The sequence below is a fragment of the Varanus komodoensis genome, unplaced genomic scaffold (genome assembly GCF_004798865.1).
Source record: "Varanus komodoensis strain SLA01 unplaced genomic scaffold, ASM479886v1 scaffold24, whole genome shotgun sequence".
In the NCBI taxonomy this organism is placed as follows: Eukaryota; Metazoa; Chordata; class Lepidosauria; order Squamata; family Varanidae; genus Varanus; species Varanus komodoensis.
The window spans coordinates 7,808,731-7,820,183 of NW_025335641.1; the positions used below are offsets into that span (position 1 = coordinate 7,808,731).

At 44.9% G+C, this 11,453-nt stretch overlaps 1 protein-coding gene across 2 annotated transcripts in view; it reads right to left on the reverse strand.

The window, feature by feature from the left end:
* Nucleotides 1-9,051, reverse strand: part of TGFBR3 (transforming growth factor beta receptor 3) — a 175,825-nt gene extending 166,774 nt beyond the window's left edge. Inside the window, exon 1 of one of the 2 annotated variants that reach the window (XM_044432267.1) lies at nucleotides 8,742-9,051. The gene's annotated coding sequence lies outside the window, so the exon portion shown is untranslated. The remainder of the gene's footprint in view (nucleotides 1-8,741) is intronic. The other variant, XM_044432265.1, reaches the window with a different exon arrangement.
* Between the last annotated feature and the right edge of the window lie 2,402 nt (nucleotides 9,052-11,453).

An 11,453-nucleotide genomic window follows, 5' to 3' on the forward strand; every position in this document is an offset into this window, starting at 1 on the left:
GGCAATACTTTTCACTATTTGCATATAAAATAAATGTACATGGAACTCAGTAACTATTTGAAAGATTGCTTTCTTAACATGGTAGAAGGTACCTTCTGTTGCATCAGATCTTTAGTCCATTGAACACAAGGTTTGTTTGTTTGTTTGAGTTTCTGTACCATCCATTAACCACAATGGCTCTCTGGACGGCTTACAAAATCATTGAACTTTGACTGGCAGGGAGTTATTTCTTTATCTAAAGCATGTTTTTTACCCAGCTCTTTAGCCACAAAAATGCTTCCAAAGATAAACAGTTCCTCTCCTCAGGATTATAATCTAAAAGATATGACACAAAGCAAAAAAGATTAGCCCAGAGGCAGTAAAACAAATTCAGACAGTAGTTCTTAGTTACAACGTTTTTAATGGTGTTCTTTCTGGCAGGGAAGGGTAAAGCAAGTTTCCTGAAGCTACTTCTTCTCCAACTGAAGTGTAGAGCCATGTTAGTCTGTCTCCTGACATGATGTTCTTCTAAGCAGCTGGGAAGCTCCCTCTGGGTATGGAATGCCCTGTTTCAAGGCCTTAGGCAAGAGTAGTGCTAAATATCTTTTGAACTGGAGTTATCTGGGATAAAATATGAAATCTTACGCATGCAAAGCATGGTCTGTACTGTGTTATAGTCCATTCTAACCTAATAAAAGGAAGAACAAAACATTCCATCAAAGGGCACTGGAAAGACCATATTTTCTAGAATGACAGTATTCTATAGCCAAAACAGCAGATAAGGCAAGGCGGTACCAGGTCAGCATGGCTCTATGTGGCCAGCAATCCCTACAGACACATCGGCACATAAAAAGTCAACATGAGGTCTGATCGGTAATACTTGATGAATACAGCTGAAGCGTTTATTTTATTTATTGATTTATATCCTGCCTTTTTCCTACAAAGGGCTCAAGGCAGCTTACATCTCCTCCTCCATCTTATCCCCACAACAACAACCCTATGAGGTAGGTTGGGCTGAGAGTCTGTGACTGGCCCAAGGTCACCCAGTTGGCTCCATGGCTGAGCGGGGACTAGAACCCAGATCACCTGAGCCCCAGTCCCATGCTCTTAACCACTACACCACACTGGTTTAGAGATTGTTGCCTCTTTTCCTTTGGAAACCAATTGTAATTTTAGAGATTTTACAATACTCCGGTTAAAAACTGAGCAAACTTTTCATTCAGCGGTGTCTTGAAAGCACAGCACAGAAAGCTGGAAAAAATGTGCTCTTTTTATTCTTGGGTCGACAGCCGAAAGCAAGAGGTGACCTACTCAAAGCAGTGGCAGCTGCCAGGAGACAGGCACTCCTTCCTGGCCCATTACAGTTTCTGACTGCACTGGGTCAGAAACCTGCCAGTCACATCACCCCCTCCCAGTCAAGGCAACATTAAGGCAAAATGCACAGAACTTGTGCTTTTTGAGTACCAAGAAACAAATGGAGCACTCTTTTATTGGACTGTTTTTGCAGTCTTACAGCCCTTATACCAGAGAGCTTACAATTTAATGCTAAATTTTCCAGTCTCTGGCTTCTTTCTCTTACCTGTTCACCCTCAGGATGAGGACCAAAAAAAGAACTTTGCTAGCAAGAAGATGTTTGTTTCATGTAAACCTTATGGAAGCTTGTGAAGTAGCTTTTCTTGGCTCAAGGAAGCTGGGATGTTCCTGATGAGCATCCACAATTGCATACACAAGACTACTTAGACAGAAGATTTGCCACTCTTTTCATGCCTGATCTATGATTAGGATGGACACAGATACATAGAAAGTGGATTTATTCTGAGTCAGTCCCTGGATCTATCTAGCCCAGTGTTGCCAACACTGACTGGCAGAGGCTGTCTGGGATTCCTGGCATGAGTTTTTCTAGCCCTACTGGGAGATGCCCAGGTTTGCACTTAAGATCTTCCCTTTGCAAAACAAGTCCTCTACCACCAAGCCACAGTCCTTCCTCAAGTGGGAAGAGGCAGAATCCCCTCCCCACCCCATCCACCTTTGACTGTATCCTTATCTCTAAGCAACCCAGGTCAAAGAATGTGATGAACAAATCAGAGGAAGTCAGTCAAATAAAGCCGAGCAAGCAAAAGGTTTGATTTCCTGTAAAAGAAATCAGCTGGCAAAATGACAATAGGGCAAATTTGCCTTTCAAAATCAAAAAGAGGCTTCAATAGCAAAGAAGGAATTGGCAGCCAGGAAGCGGGAACAGTACAAGATTTTCAGGAAAATGTGCATCCCATCCAAATGGTGGCAGAATATATAGGGTGGGGTCCACACACTGACTTCTTGCAAGGTTTCCTGTAGCACTACCAGATGAAGTAATGCTCGGCAGGATGCATCCTTACTGAATAATGATCTGAAGTCACATCTTCCCCGTCAAAGCCACTGACTGAAGCCACTGAAGAAATCGCTAAATAAAAACACAAGGGGTGCGACGAGTAAGAGTTTAACACTACACCGAGGACCGAACAAGCTGGGACTATGGTAGATCCCACATTTTAAGCCCAGTACTAGTATAACTACCTAGAAAATGTGGGGAGTACAGCCCCATTTAACAGCAAAAAGGGAGAGTTGGGACTTGGAAGTCTTCTATCCTCAAAGCCTCTCCCCTTCTAGAGTCATTTTTGTCCTCCCTGCTCAAACCACCACAGCTGAGCCTGGCTGAAGGGGAAAAACACTAGAAAGCAAGTGCAGGGAATTGGTGAGGCCAGGAGACCACCAAGCCAGGAGACCTCCTAACCCGTGTTCTCCTTCTGATGTCAACCTTGGCCCATGACCCCGAGAGCTTTTATGCAATTGCAGCAAATCTGGATTTAAACACACAGAGACAGCACCACCGTGGCCAGCTCTGTCCAAAGATTCTCCCACCATTCCGAGAGCATCCTCTTTTTTTTCCCAGAGAAAGCCTGGGAGAAAAGATTGACTCTGCAGCATGCCCTCAAGGTCAATATCCTGTGTTCTAGTAGCCAATTGGGGAAAGCAAGTTCCAAGGGAGAAGATGACCCTTTGCTGCAGTATTTTGCCTGGCAGACCGGCTGGCCAGCCTCAACTCAGCCAGCAAAATGTTCTTGGTTGCACTCAGACTTGGCAGCCCAGGAACAGCCGTGGTCTCTGCCAGTATCTGTACACCTTGAACTTGGCAAGATTAAGTTCAAGTTGGCTCAAATAAGGGGGGGAACTATTGCTTTCCCCCAGATAACTTGAAAAAATAACACTGGAGATCTTAAAATTTTCTGTAAGGAGATGTAGTTAATCACAGCTACGCTTATTAGCAACTTCACTACATATTATCTAACAGGTATGCATTGTGAAACAGTACCTAAAATAGAGGCTGTTGCTAAGACAAGTAGGAATACTTTAACTGCTACATTCTATCTGCTTCATTCTGTTTTGTTCCAAAATTCAATTATGAATCACAAAGTTAAATTTTAAGCAAGCCACCATGAAGACAATGGGATTTCCAGTCGAAGTATATTTTGATATATAGCAAGAAAATTTTGATATATTGCAAGAAAGGCCTTGACACCCCTAAAAAGCCAAAGTGTACCAGAAAGATAGAGAATTGGCTTATGCCAGTACAGACTGCTTATCCATATAGCTCAAGGGTAGGCATCATTGATGGGTTGAGGATTGCTGTGGTGTCCTCAGAAGCTTCTGGTGGGGCACCCCTGCACCAGTGTGGGCTCCCCACAAGCAGAAGTGGTCACAATTTTCCTAGCAATTCTGCTAGGAAACAAAGAAAGCCAGGAAAAAGCACCTTGTTCCCCAGAAAAGCTGCATTCTCTGCACCAGCCCACCCAACTGCTGTTGGGAGGTCTGCAGGTCCATGATCTTCATGTGCCTTTCTTCTCTATGGAACCACTGAGTCACATTTTCCCAACAGAATTACAGGGAATCTAAGAGTGCAGCTGCAATGGGGGGCAGAGACCCAAAAACTCCTTCAGTGACCCATATGACTGATGGGCCATGTGCTGCCTACTCCTGATCTAGCCCAAAAGTGTCTGTTCTCATCAGCAAAAGCTCTCCAGGCTTTCCCAATAAATTGAGAGTGAGATGTCGGTTTCAACACAACACCTTCTGCAGTCAAAGCACATGGTCTTCCATACAGCTGTGGCCTCTCACACTACATTTTGTTTATTTTATCTTTCAGATGACACAGATTGTTTACAGAAAACTCTCAGAAGCACAGAAAGTCTTGCACAGAGCTCCGTACAAATTAACAGCGTATTTTAATAACAAAAAGGAAGGCTTCACTGCTTCAGCTAGACAAGCCAACAGGCATATTTGGGATGGCACTGAAAATCTTCAAAGCTAATATAGCCAGTGTTCCCCATCCAAACCTGTATAGATTCTATGCATTTTTTGAAAAGTCACATCTCACTGAAATGTAGGTGACTTGCACTCAGGTGTACCTCAGATTGCTGCCTGAGGAGTAGATGCAATTACAATACATTTTAGGGGTATCAGCATCTTTTTCAGCATAAGGAGAGCTCCTTAGCCTTAAGGAGCCACATGGTGTGATGCTGAGTACTGGACTAGGGACCTGGGAGATCCATGTTTTACCCAGCCATGAAGCTCACGGGGGGGTGGGGGTAGTCTCTCAGCCCAACCTACCTCACAGGGTTGTTCTTAGGAGAATAAAAATGACGCAAAGAACTATATAAGCTGCCTTGGATTCCTCACAATAGGAAAAAATACAGGATATTACTGATGTACTTATGAATATGTGTGTGGCATGCAAAAATATGTGGGTGAAGCTTAACTTGCCCCAACTCCACCCCTGGAAAAAGGTTACCCTCCAGAATTTCTGCTTGCTGCACAGCTGTTAAAGACACAGCAGCCATGCTTGGAAAAAAGATGGCCAACTTACCTGAAATGCACGTTGACTTAATCTTTCTTATGAAATATGAAGTCATTACTTTGTAAGCCTGGGTCAGACCTAAGCAGAGGAAATGAGGTTTGCTAAAGGCTGAGAAACACACAGGAGCCCCATTAGATAGAAAAGAAGGCAGTCTTCAGCAGAACTGACTGAGGCTACAGTGACGGGCATTTGCCAGTGAAGTGCATAACACAGGCCACCACTTTTCATCCCCAACCAGCATTATTTTCCATTCTCACCCTACCAATGTACGTTCACGTGATGAGGATGAAGCAAGATGGTTTGGGTTTGCTTCTAAGGTATGATAACATGCTAGCACCCGAGGTCAAAAATCCAAATGCATGGTCAAAACAGCACTGTCTCACATTTATCCCTGCAAATCAATTCTTTAACATCTCTTGTAAGGATAAAACTGTGAGAAGGAAGGGAAATACATAAGCCACCTTTAGTTTCTTGAAGGGAAAAAGGTGGGATATAAATATAATAAATAAATATCCTGAAATTGCACATATGCCTCAGTGTTGTACTTGCACCACCAGATAATATTCCCACCATACTGACAGGTCACAGTTACTGTGCAATTATAGACATGTCTATGCAGTATCATGTCCCACTGAGTTCAGTAAGAGTTATTCCCAGATAAGTAGTTACAAATCTACAACCATAAAGCCTGTGTCTAGGCACGTCTACTCAGAAGAAACTCCCATGTGACTTCAACAGGCCTTACACCTGGGAAATGTATGTAGGATTGCAACCTACTTACCTGAAAGCAAGTCCCACTGAGCACAATGGATGTACTTCTGAGTACATATGCATAGTCTTGCACTGCTAAATAAATTATTCTGGATAAAGTTTGGTATGCTCCTTCCCCAAACTTTTTAAAAACTGTCCCTGCAAGTCTTAGGATCAGAACACAACAGAAGATTGTTAGCGTTATTCTATCGGGAAGGGAAGGGAAGGGAAAGGAAGGGAATCAACTGTTTCAGCAACATGTATATGCAGCAATAATGATTCAAATGTCCTTTCTGGGTTCACAATTAGGAAAGAACTGGATATATTCAGTAGAAGCCTCAATGTATTGATGCTGTGACTTCACCATCAAATCAATTCCCTCCACCCCCATTTCCCACCCAATGAAACCTACTTTTTGTAACATCTTGACTAATGAAGAGATCTGCAGATCTCAAAATCTTGCCCATTTTTGAATCATTTAATTGATCTACTAAAGATATAACATCTTTAATGTAATATCTTTAGTATTATAGATATTTGAGATATCTCTTATTACAGTATTACAGATGTTTGAGAGATTTCTCATGGTCAACACAGCTAACTTTATTTTTGTTTCTCAACTTCACTGATGTTGCAAAAGATCCTGAGGATTAAAAGTTTTCTGAAGCTACTTTCAGGACCAAAATATTAACCAGCTATTCATTTGATGTTGCTTCTGCTGCACAGATGACATGAACTGTTATGCTGTCAAATCAATGTTCTAAAAAAAAGTTGGGGTGGCCCAATGGTCTGAAGTAAGGGACAACCTTTAAAAGATACATCCATAACTAACTATAAACAATTAATAAAAAGAGCATTGCTATGCAAAGTTATTAGGGTCAAAGAAGCCACCAAGTTCAAAGAAGCCATAGTGGCTTGTTTTAATTCCTGGCATATGCCCTGCATTATTTGTCTAATTAGCTGCCCACTTGTGTTGCCTGAACCCAGGTAGCATGGTTTGTCTGAAGGAGAAATAGCCCTCAAATAACCCTATAACATGCCGTGGATGATTGAGGATTATTTTGTTGTCAAACAAGCCATGCCACCCAGGTCTGGACGAGACAACAAGCTGTACCCAGGTAGGTAACTAAGCTAATGGAACCCAGGACATCCTCCTGGAAGTTAAAACAAGGCACTGTGCCTTGATACTTCTTAAAGCTACTCATACCACAGTAACTTGCCTTGATCATGCAAACCATGTCTTGGAGTGTAAGACTTCTACAATGGAAGTTTCAGCCAGCTAATACCAGAAAGGCACAGAAGGAAAACCTACATCCAAATATTCCTAAACCAAACTTACTCCTGCTGTCCTGAAATCCCATTGGCTTGCAGCCAAGTTGTACACAAGTTTACTCAGAAGTAAATCCCACTGCTCTCCTTGATGGAGTTCACTGGAATACACCCCAACTACGTATGCATAGATTTGCAGCTCTCTTCATCCAGAAGTCTTCATCCATATAACCCTAAAGACCACAAAAAGTTAGGCAACCTTCCCACAATCATGCAGGAAGTCTTTAGGAAACTGTGAACAAAATTCCCACGTTGAATTTAAAAAAAAATACTGAAGCAGGTATATATTCTCACTACATGGTTTAAGCAGTGAAGTATTACTGTTAAGTGGGATTACGGTCTCTGAAGTTTAAAAGGCATTTATCAAAATCTAAACATAGTAAGAGTGACATAGTTCAAATGCTTTGCAAATCAAACCTGTAATCAGAGCCAAGAATTCAAGAACGGAATAGTAGTAGTTGTGTAATAGTAAACAACACAGAGAGAATAATATCACTGCTTCTTTGCTTGACCCACAACTGCAAGAATCAAAGATCAGTTTAGACACCAGGCAGCCAATTGATTCTATGGTTAATCTCTCAAATCCAAACATGAACTGAGTCAATGTCTACTTCTGAGCAAAGTCCCACCCCCCACCCCCCATTTTGCAGCCATCTACAAATGTTTACTCTGGAACAGTGGAACAGACCTCAGTGACACAACCCTGATGTAAACAGTTTGCAGACTACTGTTCTAGTTTAGTTGGCAGCCTCACTGTAGACCTTTATTATGCTACTCAGGAGTAAAGCAGTGATTGTAGGATTACACTGGAGTTGATCCACTGTGACAGACTGTTTGGGGCATGCTTTCGCTTGGGTTGCCCCACTAAAGAGGTACATTTTGAATTAAGGGTTTTGTGGACATGCATGAAGGCAGGCCACTGACTCCAAGGTTGTCTGTATGGCATTTGATTCTTACTCTCCAAAGATCTGTCAAGTACCCAGCAGGAGGCTTTCAGGTGTCTTGGAGGAGTTACTCAACCTTTCATCCCTCCGAGTAAACCAGATCAGAAAGAAGAACCGTCCAGGTCAGCATCTCCTGTCATGTTTTATGCCATCCCTCCCGAACTTGGCGCCCTCCGTATGTACAGGACGGCAACCCTCACTATGCCCCACGGCCAATGGTCAGGAACGCTGGAGCTGTCATCCCAAACATCCAGAGGGCGCCAGGTTGGAGAAAGCTGTTCTAAGCTATCTCCGACCTAACCGCTTGAGAGAGACGGGAATCCCGCAGGGACCAGTCCAGCTGCTTGCCCCACAGCTGGAGCACATCCATTGCTGGTCCCTTCCAAACAATGCATGCGCCACGCTCTCTCTCTCGGTCTCTCTCTCTTATCTCGAATGCCCAAACCCTTCCAGGAAAGCCGCTCGCCTTTACTACAAAGCGCCTCGCCGTTTGTAAACACACACTCACACGCACAGCCCTCGATCAAAGTGTGAGCACAGTCCAGCCTAGTGCGCGCTTCTTGGCCATTCTCAAGCAGAAGTGGCGGCGGCGGCGGAGGTAATGGTGGAGCGGGAAGTCCCAGAGCAAGAGGAAAATCGCTCGCTCTCTCTCTCTCTCTCTCTCTCTCTCTCTCTCTCTCTCTCTCGCACACACACACGCACACACACGCACGCACGCGCACGCACAAGCCTGCAAGCATTGCCATCGGGGGAATTCCCTCGCTTTTAGGATAGTCTAACGAGGCTCTCTGTCAGTCCCCCCAGCACCCAAAGGAAAGCGGAGGTCGTTGTTCCCCCTCCGCGCTTACCTCTCGGGGGATCTGTCAAGGCAGCTCGTCGCGAGGCTGCAACTTCGCCTCTGCACTTCCACACACCCCACGAGTTGCAGCCGCGTCCCGGCTTACGCCCTCCGCATCCTGCTCGCCTCGGTCACACAGGACGAGGAAAACGAGCAGGGCTCGCCGGTGCCCAGGAGAAAAACCCGTTCAGGCAGTGCCCTCGCGCTGCGCCGCGCCACCCGCGACCCTCCGGAGCGAGCGTCAGGAAAGACGCACGGACTTGCTGCGCCTGGACTCCGCGATTAACCCCATCGCGCTAACCGAGAGAGAGAAAGCAACATCCCCAGCGGGGGAATCATGCTCGGGCCCATCAGTCAGGGCCGCGGAGGCTTCCTATTGGGCGGAGGGCGGGGCTTGCGTGGTGATGAACACCAAGAGGTCTTGCCAAGGAAAACTCCGCCCTCCCCCCCCCCGCTCCCTCCCTCCCGGTGCTTGACTTCCTGAGATGCGTCCGGAGCGGCACTTGGGTCCCGTTTCTCTTCTCCCCCCGCCCCTTGGGAAGGAGAGTTAGTTTCCTCGCGGGCTCCCACCAAGGACTCGGAGATGATTGGACATATCCGCGCAGGAGGCAATCCGGGTTTCCTCGCAAGAAGGCTTCCCTGCGGCTTTTGGGAGCCAGAGGCTGGCCACAATTTGCCCTTTTTTTCTCTCTCCCACACTTTCTAGATCGCAAGCATTCTTCACGTTAGGCAGCATTTCCATTTTTTGTGACCTCTCACGTTTCTACTTCACCCCTCCATCCAATATTTCTGATACGACTAACTGAAACATTCGCAAGGAATTTTACGGTTGAATGCCCCATTTATTGCTTTTCCTGCATATTTAAGCATAAATTGACTTGTCTCACACTGTATTTCTTGCATTTCGTTCCCTTTTGAGCACCTATCCATGTATATATTTGTCCACTGATAAGACTTTACACATCTGATGATGCAGACCTTAGCCCACAAAAGCTTAACCCAGAAGGAAAATGATAGCCCCTAAGGTCTTACATGAGTGTGCAAAATTAAAAATGCACACTCTTCAGAAATGATTTATTCCTCCTCCCCCCAATCAGTTTTTAAAAGTTTCCTTTGAAAGGGGCCTGGACAGTTACACCAAGTGCAAGCAAGGCCAACACAGGGAGACCCTTGGTGCAAATCCCTGTGTTTGGTGGCATCACTGTATTTTTCCCCAACACAATAAGCAAGGATGATTCCAAAGGACGGCTGGTTTGCCACTCTTGGTTTTGATCAGATTCATGCCTACCTGGAGCTAAAGTTGCTTTGCCCACATGATGCTTCTGGGTGTTTTGGACCAAGCTCCCTGCAGCACAGCCAATGGTCAGGAAGACTGGGGAATGCAAGCAAAAAGTCTAGAGGGCGCCAAATTGGAGAAGACAGCTAAAGGGACCTAAGGGTGTTACCTTTATCGACACTAGAAGTAGACCAGAATACGGCTTAGGTTAACCCTGATCTTAACCTCATTTTTAGGGTCCGCTCTGCAAACAGTACGTAGAGCACCACAGTGACAAATGGTGGAGGGAGAGAATTGTACTATAAACAGTCTGGTGCAGCCCTTGGTTCCCTGAACCATGCCCCCCCCCCATTTTCTTTTCTCTCTTTCTTTCTAAAATATGCACACCCAGGGCTCTGTTGCATTCATGTGTGCATCATGTCACATGCAGTTAGCCAATGAGGTGGCACTTAGAAAGACTGTGCTACTTCAGATCACTGGTGGGTGATCACTTTCCACTTTCATGTGGAACACTAGCACTTCAAGGAGCAGGGTGGCAAGAAGATTTTGGTTGTTATTTATGGGCGTGTGCTTTCATCTTGGGGGAGCAAAAGGCCTTCCATGCTGGCAATTTGCAGTTGGGCAGTTCCCCTTCCACAATTGGGCAGAATTTTCCTTGACAAGGCCTCTTGGTGTTCATCACCACCTAAGCCTGCCCTTTGCAGCCTCTGCAGCCCTGACTAATAAGCCTTCCCTTCCGACAGCCGTCAAGCAATCATTGTAGGTATGCAGGCACACTGTGAGTGTGCATCCTAAGCAAGAGACTTGGTGGAGAGCCCAGCATCTGGTCTAAGGTGCTACTGACTGGGTTCAGACAATGTGATAGAATACAATCATTGGATGGGTTGTCACAGAACAGTGGGTTGTTGTTGAAATGTGGGTTGGCATGTTCTCTAAACCCATCCCACCAAGAAACCATGGTTTATTAACCATGAGCGACCCATGAAGAATATCCAAGTTTTGTTGTTGGGTTGTGAACTATGGATTGTTCATGGCTTGGAAGCATGGTTGTTAACATGGTTGGGTTCAGGCATGATAATCCATGGCTCAGTGACAACCCACCCTCAAGTCTTGAGTGTGGGTCATTGTGTTGTCTGAATCTAGATACTGTCTTAAAGTAGCAATCTAGAAAAGCTCCATGCAGTGTAGGTATATAGAAACATCTTACAGTTGCACCCCTTCTTGATAGCATCATTTTATAACATTTGTTTCTGTTCCTAGAAACAAATTCTGCTGCCTTTAATTATGCAAATGGCAACACAAATGGCTGCAGAAATAAACTTCTCTTAATGCAGGTCACCACTAAGAGCTATAGTCAATTTGCCTATTTAGTGACATATGTTGATTATAACTTGTGAACCATTAGTTGGATGTATTGCATTTTTTTTTTTTTTTGCAATCCTGAAC